The following is a 6,760-nucleotide window of genomic DNA, read 5'->3' on the forward strand; positions in this document are numbered from 1 at the left end:
GACGATGTAATCCCTCGCGTATTCACGGTGCTTTGCGCAGACTCCCAAGAGGCCCTCGTGCATGTAGTACGAGTCAGCGACACATATATGAGATATTTGCTCAACCACGATGATGTAGTTCATGTGCAAGGTATAAAGGCGGACAAACGTAAAATCCAGCTTCTTCATGTGAAACATGTCGAATATGTAATCGAATCGGAGGAAGAACTTATCCGCAGGGAAGCTGTCGACGTACGACATTTGCCGCAGAACATTAACCACGTAGAGTGGGTATCCTGGATCTTTCGAGACGATGAGGCCTTTCTCTACCCGCAGCACATCGTCATGAAGTCTCCTTAGATCGCCGAATCTGACCCGTAAAGCTATTGCAGGTAGGATTGGTTGACCGGGGATATGCCATTTATCCGCATCGGGGATATCTATACGGTCCTGAAGCCGAGGCTACTGAGGCAGCTGGATCATAGAATCAGCTTGTTTTCCTTTCCTCGATCTCTTCCTAGACTTCTTTACTATCGGAAGGTCGTCCATAATACGTGGAGACGGCAATGCAGGCACCGACTCATGATGCTCAAACCCTGAGGAGGCGCCAGTATAGACATATTGTTCAGCGCCATCGTCGTCCTCATCCTCATCCATGCCGACGTCATCAGCGACTAATGGAGCCTCCTCCTTACCTCGTCTGCTATCACCCAACCTGATACCCGACGCTAATTGGGTAGGTGGGGTGTTGATGTTCATACCTTGCTGAGGATGCATGCTCGTGGGTGTGCTCCCGGCCGCCTCCAGACGAAGCAGACTCTTTAGCCACAACAGGACCCACCCATTGCAATAATCACCAAGCCACCGCGGTGTCTCGTCGTCATCCCCCACTAGTATTAGTGGAGGCAAATTCTCATGGCCCGGTTTGACACTGGCCACAGAAACCTTGAAGACGTTCGGGGGGATCGGCTGGCTGTGGAACAATGGTTCCTTCGGCTCCATTATCATCGCCTTCCCCACGTCCACCTTCTGGTCGCCGATGGTGTACAATATGGTGCACGGGGTTTCGTCGGCCTGCAAAGAAAAGTCTGCGACGTGAGACATCCGAAAGGCAACGAAAACGGGAGATTATACATTTATATTGAAGGGGGCCGGTGTGAAAGATACTGCGAGGGCGTCGAGCTCAGCCAAAGACGAAGCACCACCGAGCACGTCCGATGCGGGAGCCAGTGCGGAAGGAGGTGGGGGAGCCGATGCGGGAGCAGGTGCATGAGCCCGTGCGGGAGCAGGTGCTAGTGCAACGCTAGTCAAGATGCTCCCCAAGAAGTCAGCAAGGGGAAAGTCCTCTGCATTTTTTCTGGATTTTGGCTTGTCCAAGTGAAAACGCCCGTCACCAAGGAAGTAGACAAATCTGCAACCACCTATTTTGCGGCAGCTACCGTTGTTGCGACTGTCTGAGATGATTTCTTCTCAACCGCAATCTCAACCTTCTTGTCGATGTTTTCTTCAGTTAACCTTCGTCTTTCCTTTCTCTCCTCCGTGGTCTCACGGTAGTACTTCTTCCACGTGGCGCCGTCTCCGACACCGTGCATGCATCCATACGACGGTCGAGTATCCACCGGTTGTGATTTCAATATGTTCAACGCCCGGTTGAATGGAGTGTCCCACTTGGGCCTCGCCAATGCCTCAGACGGCGAGTCGCTTTCGGCCGCAATCCGATGCTGCTCTCTCTGCAAAAGGCACAACGATCGTTTACAAATATAACTAACGTGTGCAGTCGATTTGATCAGAAACTAAAATTACCAGCAGTCTCATGAACTCCGTAATGACCGGTTTTGTCTCGTAAACCTTCTTCACTGGGTCCCAACGGTGCCGGGCCCTGAGGACGTCACGCTCCTGTGGGGCGGTGAAATCCGCCAAGGGGTCTGGGATGCCCAGAGTCGCGGCTTCAGCGTCCTCCTTGGCCCATTTGGACCTCTTTCCGCCGTAACCACGGCTTCCGAGGTGGTGGCTCCCAATGTTCCTCTCTTGAAGCCCCTTCATGTACTTAGACTTTTTTTGGCAGCTTTGGCCTCGCAAGCCTCCTTGAATATTTGAAACTACTCTTCCGTGATTGTCGGATTATCCTTTACAATCTTGGAGTAGGGTTCCTTCTTGCCGATGATCGTTGCTTTCACTCGATTTTTCCAAGCGGCCAACGCGTCGCTAAACTTGGTCATGGTGTGTTTGTTTATCTTCTTCATTGTCGGGTCCTCATCTGGATCTTCATAATCCTTCTCATTCCGGCCCAGGAACAAGAATATCTGGTGAAACTTCTTTGGGAGGGAGCTCCTCATATTTTCTATCTTCTGTAGTTTCTCATCGTTGATGGTGGCGGTTGTCCGTACGATGCAGCCTATTTGATTGCCGTAGCATCGACGCGCTTCCTCGGGCGCCTTTGGCTCAAAATTGTCGTCGTCCACCTCCGTGACCACCTGTCTAGTAGTCCTGAGTTTGTTAGGAACCCGTTGCCTCTTTGCTTTCGGTTCTACACCGGCTCCGCTCCCTGAGGCAGCGCCGGTCTCGGTCTCAACACCGGTCTCAATGCCGGTCTCAGTCTTAGCACTGGTCTGCGTGTCGGTCTCAGTCCCCGATGCCACCGGTGGGCCCAGCAACAACATCGGTTGATCATCGGCAAGGCTAAAAAATTCGTCTGCCGCCCCATAGACATCGTCGCAATCACCAGAACCCTGTCCTTCATCGTTGCTAGCCATGTTTCCTATGATTAAATCTAGTCAATTAATTCTAGACCTAATAAAATGAATATTGACATTAAAAAGGCCTATTGTTTTGCAGGAATGTTGACTCCTTCCTGGTGCGGCAAATCCCGGGCACTCGATATGTCCTAGTTTGTAGCACAAGTCATGCCGAAATTCATGGAAAATTTCGGCATGACCTTTGCTAAAAAGTGGACAAATCGAGAACCTGAAATTTGCCGGAACAGAAATGAATCAACATTCCGGCAAAACATAGGCCACTCGGCATCATTCCCTAGAAAACAACAAAGTCAGTTGGGCACAATCGAACAACTTCGATGAAAAGATATAACATGAGCAAACACTATTGAGGAATTTGCATATAACATGGCCACTTCAATGAAAAGATATAATCAACAATAATGGAATATGCAAATGAACATCAATGACATATATCATATAAAAATAGTCTTGTTTTTTGTTTACATAGCAACAATTAGTTGGACCAAGTTTTTGAAAAGAAAAACAATTCTGTTTTTTGTTTATATCTAAATGCCATAGCTACTATTTTTTATTTATAGCTAAATACTTTTGTTTTTTGTCTAAAGCTAAAACTCTTGGAACTCCATTTTCTCTAACCCTTCTGACCTCACCAAAATTTCCACAGCAAGACCTTAGTACCTACACCCAATTTCTTCAAAAATATTCAGGTGCATAGTCCAAATAATTCAAATTTCATTTGAATGAAATTTGGAACAAATTCAGGTCCGTAGTCCAAATATTTTTTTATAGCTAAGTGTTTTTTGTTTATAGCCTTTGTTAATTTAAATCTAAATGCTGCTATTATTTATATACCCTCTATTTGTTTAAAGCTAAATGGAATTACTGATTAGGCATTTTCATAAAAATTGCCCTAGCTAATTTCCTAAAAAAATTGCTAATCATTTTTCCTAAATGCTATAAAATGCCTACTGCCCTAAAAAAATCTAGGGTTCATATGAACACCTAGGGTTCATATGAACACAGTATCAACATATATATGAATTGCCCTAGCAGAGAGAGAGAGAGGAGGGTAGGGGACAGGAGAGGCAGAGCCTTACGGTCGGCGGCGAGGGCAGGCCCTGGCTCGGGCGGCGGCGGTGAGGTCGAGGGAGGCGGCGGTGAGCTCGAGGGAGGCGACGGTGAGGTCGACGATGGCCTCGGGCGGCGGATGTGAGGTAGAGGGCGGCCTCGGGCGGCGGCGGTGTGGTCGAAGGCGGCGGGCGGCGGCGGTGCGGTCGAAGGCGGCCTCGGGCGATGGCGGTGTGGTTGAAGGCGGCAGGGCGACAGCGGCGATGGAGCAGTTGGGGGACAAGGGGCGGGAGTAGAGAGGGGGGAAAGGACTTAGCGAAATTTTAAGTCCGGGCTGCCGGGATTTGAGTCAAACTAGCAGTAGCGCGTTTTGGCGAAACGCGCGCTATAGCGTGTTCCAGAGAAACGCGCTACATCTATTCCTTTCTGTTTTATTTTTCTTTTTTCTTTTGTTTTCTTTACATTTTCTTTTTTTCATTTCTCCTTTTCTATTTCTTTCATTTTCATTTACTTTTCTACTTATTTTTCTATTTGTTTTCTTTTTCATAGCAGTAGCGCTCTACAGCATAAATGCGCTGCTACAAAGTTTTTAGCAGTAGCGTGCTTCTAGGTGAACCGCTACTACTATTCCTAGCCTACCGGCATTAATGAGGGAATTTTAGTAGTAGCGCTTTTCTGTGGAGACGCGCTACTACTAAAACAATGGTTGTAGCATGGTTTTGTAACAAGCGCTACTACTAAGTAGCGTTAGCTCCGAGTTTTGACCAACGCTACTGCTATACCTCTATGTATAAGGTTTTCCCTAGTAGTGTAAGTTGATATATGAGCATGATGAGTTATTATATATATCAGTAGGTGAACTGAACATGGATTAGATTCAAGTGGAGCCAACATGTGGTGCACGTCGAAAGTACTACTAATCCAAACTAGATCAAGTTTGGATTAGAGTAGTACTTTCGACATGCACCACATGTTGCATCCACTTGAATCTACTCCACATTCATTTCATCCACTGTTATATAATAGGTAATCATGGTCATAAAATCATATGATGAAAATACTATATATAAAACCACACAACAAAAATAACTTGTATTTTTAAAAATACAGGAAAAGTTAGCAGCAGCACTTTTTAGAACAAGCGCTACTGCTACTTACCAGTAGCAGTAGCGCTGTCCAAGGGGAAGCGCTACTGCTAACTAGGTATAGCAGTAGCGCTCCCTTTCCAGCGTTGCTGCTAATAGTTAACAAGCACTACTACTAGGGTTTTCCCTAGTAGTGATACAATTCTTTTTATGGAACATGACCAGACAAGGCTCGAAACCTGAAACTCTTACTTTCGGCGTTTGAGCAAACGTCGGGCCTTAAAATCAACTTCCATAAAAGTGAATTGTTCTGCTTTGTGGAAGCCATTGTGGCGGCGGGTGGTTATGCTGACGTTTTTGGTTGTGCACAAGGCCAATTTCCAATTAAATATTTAGGAATTTCGATTCATTACCATCGTCTCACTAATGCGGAGTGGAAATATGTAGAGGAGCGTTTAGATAAACGATTGAGCAGTTGGAAAGGCAAGTTGCTCTCTGTTGGAGGACGACTGGTCTTGATCAACTCTGTTCTCACGAACATGGTTCTTTATATGCTTTGTTTTTTCGAACTCCCAAGAGGGGTCTTGCAAAGACTGGATTATTTCAGATCCAAATTCTTTTGGCTAGGAGACAACGAAAAGAAAAATACAGACTGGCAAAATGGAGCGTGGTTTGTAGGCTTAAAGACCAAGCTGGTCTTGGCATTCATGACCTGCAAGTCAAGAATGATGCCTTACTTAGTAAATGGTTGTTCAAACTTCTTACTGAGGATGATGTTTAGCAAACCCTGCTACGCAACAAGTATCTATGCCAAAAAACTGTGTCTCGGGCCTATTGGAAACCTGGTGATTCACACTTTTGGGCAGGTCTAATGGCATCAAAGAAACATCTTTTCTGCTTTGGATCTTTCACGATTAAAGAAGGGTCTGAGATTCGTTTCTGGGAGGACATTTGGCTAGGCAATGCCAAACTCCGGGAACAATATCCAGCTTTGCACCGCATTGTTCGCGATAAGAATGAAACTCTTGCGCAGGTGCTCAGTACATTTTCCACTAGATATTTCTTTCAGGAGGGATTTGATTGGCCACCGTCTTGTGCATGGCAACATCTTTTGTCCCGATTGGATACGATTAATCTGACACAAGGACGAGATGTGTTCTGCTGGAAACGCACTGCATCTGGGTCCTTCACAGTCGACTCGATGTACCGTGCACTCACGCATTCAGAGGTCCCAGTGGATAATAATAAGAAAATATGTAGATCGAAGATTCCACTGAAAGTTAAGATCTTCATGTGGTACCATCGGAAGGGAGTGGTGCTAACCAAAGATAACCTCGCCCGTCGCAACTGGCATGGAAGCAAGAAGTGTGGCTTGTGTACTCATGACGAGACAATCAGACACCTCTTTTCCAGTGCAAGTTTACACGTGCTACATGGTCAATCATCCAAATAGGATCTAATCTTTGTTCGCCCGCAGGTGTTGCCAATATTTTTGGTCACTGACTGGATGGTATTCCTTATACATTCAAAACACTCTTCTCCTTTGCAGGTTATTTTTCGTTGTACGCAATCGCTTCATACGTGGTCTATGCTTCACCGTACGGAGTTCCAACTGCTGTTCAAGGTGGTGTGTATGCAATTGGAGCGAGTGGCCATGGAGGTTTTTTCTCAACATGTGTGGCAGCATAACCTCCGTATCGGCCCATCACATCCTTCAACATAGGCATAGTGACGGTTTTATTTGACTCTACTAGTGCCGTCATGTCATCTTTTATTTTCTTTCAGACTATTTGTGTTTGGCTGTGTGCATCCTAGCTATGCAGAGATCAGATGTTACTCATCATCATTTGTATTTTCTTAATGCTACATTTTGAATTAATAAAGACGCCA

This window comes from Triticum aestivum, chromosome 5A (assembly GCF_018294505.1).
Source record: "Triticum aestivum cultivar Chinese Spring chromosome 5A, IWGSC CS RefSeq v2.1, whole genome shotgun sequence".
NCBI lineage: Eukaryota > Viridiplantae > Streptophyta > Magnoliopsida > Poales > Poaceae > Triticum > Triticum aestivum.